Below are 3708 nucleotides of genomic sequence, written 5' to 3'. Positions count from 1 at the left end.
TTTCTCTTTTCCTATAAAACGAACACTTTCTGGGCATGTCTTTTTGTTGCTTGTGTAGTATCCAGAATTTCCAGGCATGTTGTCCCCTACAAAACAAAAGTATGTTTCGTCATTGATGACTAGAAGCAATTTTGTGTTATAGCGTTGGTTAACTAGTTTCCTGCTTCTTTTCTTTGCCTTTATTTGTTGTTCTATAGTGTATTTTAGAGTCTTTTCATGTTTTCTATATTTAATATTTTTTTAAACTGACGATCAATTGTCGATTATTTACACCGAATTTAATACCTATTTTTCTCTGACTGACCCCTTTCCGATTGTTGACAAGTCTTGTTAATTCGGCTTTCTTTTCTCTAGTCCAGTAAGTCGGACGGCCAGGGTGCTTTCTATCAGAAAACGATTGAACAGTTTCAAGTCTTTTTAGGTTATCATACATTGTACTTTGAGCAAATCCTTCCTTTTCAAAATGATTTACGATTATTTTTATTTTTTATATTAGGTTTATTTACAAAAAACATTTTTAGTCGCTTTCGAAAAGATTTTCGTTCAGCTGCTTTTAACCTCATTTTAAATAATTGTGTTTCAAATAATAAAGTTTATATTTTATAGAACGTTTATGCCTACGCATAAAACCAAAAAATCTAATTGTTATGCTCAAATAATGAAATTAGGATTTGTCCGATAACTTCCGCATCACCCGTTACTTATATATAACATACTTTTCCTTTTATCAAAAAGCACTGAAAACATTCAACACCAAAATCAAACAAAGAGTCATCGTTTTAAACAAAGAACCATCATAATAAGTTTGTCTTGTTAGGTTGAGATTCATTCATTGACACTTCTGCTTTTATTATTTGCTGAGATTTTTTAATTGTATTATTGTTAGCTGTAATATGTCTGAAGTTTACTGTTTTTAGATTTTAAAGTTATCCCTTATTTATTTAAAGTTTTTTCTTTTGTTCATTGTTTGACAAAAAATTTATTGTAATGAAGTAATGAAGTTTATTATTAAAATATGAAAGTATTCATAAGTTGTTTTTGTAAATTTATATAAATCGTTATAGTGTCTGTTTTAATTTTTAGATATTTTATAAAGGAAGCCATTAATTAAAGCATAACGTGTTTTAAAACAAGTTTAAATTAACGCTGTTGCACGCGCAACGGCACCGTTGTACAGTGAGTCAGAAAGGTGAAAAAACGGCAAAAATTATATAACTATCATATATAATTATGTGATACATCAATATTATCGTATTTTGGGTCAAAAAATTTAAATTTTCCATTAAAAATAATTTTTACGCGTACCTATGACGCGTAAGACGCGCGCATACGCGTGCAACTGTCTTTTACGCGCGTGAAATATAACCTAAATAAAAAAATCGAATTCTTTGATCCAAAATACCATATAAAAAAATACCACATATTTTTTAATCTAAATATTTCTTGTGCCTAAGGCTCGTACTACTTACGCGTATTCGCGTTAGAGACTTTTACGTGACTTTTAATGACTGACTTAATTTAAAAAAATTAAATTCCTCAAACCAAAACATTTATTAATTAAAAGGAAAAACTGGTTCGAAAAATATTTTAATATTATATAATATTAAAATATATTAAAAAAAAAAAATATTTATCTTATCTAATTTTTCTTTCAACAAAACAAAAAAAGAAAACCTAATACTAATAAAAAGGCTTTGTCTCATTATTACAGCATTAACAAAGATAAAACTTCAGGGGTAAATGTTTTTCCATTTTCAACCTTGCATTTTTTAAAACAAGTGTTTGATATTACAGGATCACTTCTAATCAACAAGTATTGGTACTGATTTTTCATAACATTCTTTCTAGATATCTTGGCAGTATGGTTTAATCTAGCGAATATCTTTATTTTGAGCCTCTTGTGACTCTTCAGAGAAGTAACCAATCGGCAGTTCTAATGCCTCAGATATCTGCACACCATGTCCCAAGAGTTTATGAACAGTTGGGGGAATCACATACCAGCAATAGTTTTTGAGTATAAGAGCTGTAGTTTCATAGCAATTCTGGCCAAAACTTTCAGAGTTCAACTCATAACAGAAGCATACTGCTATTAGGATTGTCCTCAATCTAATAATTACATCTACTGCCACTCCCGTTATATCAGCGGAAGTTTCAGCATTTTCAAATGCTCTTCTGGCAGTGTATCCATCGTTAGTGTTGCCAAAACTCTGTTTGGGAATATCAACTATAAGACTTAGCTCTTCTCTAAACCTCAGTTGAACTTTTTACTAATGCTTTTTCAGCAGGGGATTTGGCAAAGTATTTTTTAATGTCTAATTTATATCCTAAATGTAAAATATATTCAAAACATCTGAGCCAGCAACGCAGAGTAGAAAGACCCAAGATAAAGCTTTTTCATTGATTGGTTTAGATCTGATCAATGCTGGGTTATTAAGTTCACTGGGCTTAGCTCCGCAAACATTACATGATTGCGAGGACAGAGTGTTAGTGAGGTCATTAACCACTTTACCATCAAACATGGTTAAATCTAGTTTGAACTTAAATGTGATAGTCGTATTTGGTTTGCCTTCCTTTACTTCTAACTTTACTTCAAACTTGACTAGTCTATTTATTTCTGCTTTTAAAAGTTCATATTTATTTCTTATCAATTCTTCCGTTTCTTTTTGATATTGGAGATGGAGGGGTCTACAGTAATGTGTACTAGAGGGCTTTTTATTTAACCATACATTTTTGTTCATGATGGTTAATTTAGGTGGAACAACAGCTGTCTGGAAAAGACTTTGTTCATTAACTTGGGCTTCACCAATATTTGTATCAGTGTATTTTTGTTTATAGACACTTTGACTGGAGGCACCATCAAAACCACCTTTAAAATGAAGTAGACCTTTAAACCTCCCCCCAATTTCAGCAAACATTCTCATAGAGTCTTGGCATTCCGTAAAAGTTAATATCCTTGTCAGAGTATGATTAAACATACCCTGTAGAGAAGTTGAAGCAGATGTTTCTGTCACAATTAAACCCTCAGGATAACATTTGTGTCTCTCAGTCTTAATTTCTTGAAGTGAAGGATAAATATCTGCATTATGTATTATCGATGAATTTCTAATAATTTGATACTGTTCATCAGAAAGGTCACACTAAATTTTTAAGCTCAAGGCATCTCGGTTTTCATTTTTATCGGAAAATTTATCTTTTTGGTTTTATCTTTTTAAGAGTTTGTAGCACTTTTCACAAGATCAACGAAGTCTTTTTTGCTAGGATCTCTAGTGGCTTTTTTATTGAAGCTAATGCCAATGCTTCAGCAGGATGTTCAGCCAATTTGGCAATCTTGAACAAGATAATATTTAATATTTTAGTTTGTAAACTATTTTTTTAACTGGGTTGAATTTAATTTATTTAATAATACCTTAGATTTTCTGATTCTATCACCTAAATCTTCCCAGTTCTTGCACTTTCTACCTGAACCTGATGCAACATTTTTTTTGTGAACAGTAATATCTTTGTTCAACCAAGTTCGCTCGTGTTCTTAAAGTCTAGAGAAGGTTCTTGCATACTTCCGCAACTTTGATCGGAATTTACATTTAAATATTATTAGAGTTTTCTTTAGATTTATCATTTCAGGTTTTTCAATACTTTCATAGTATAGACCCTCCAGTCTACAAAACTCACGTAGAGGAGCCTCGAGTAAGTTATCATGATTAATTCCTA

The sequence above is a fragment of the Hydra vulgaris genome, chromosome 14 (genome assembly GCF_038396675.1).
Source record: "Hydra vulgaris chromosome 14, alternate assembly HydraT2T_AEP".
In the NCBI taxonomy this organism is placed as follows: domain Eukaryota; kingdom Metazoa; phylum Cnidaria; class Hydrozoa; order Anthoathecata; family Hydridae; genus Hydra; species Hydra vulgaris.
The sequence above is the reverse complement of the archived record's forward strand: the minus strand, read 5'-3'. Positions refer to the sequence as shown.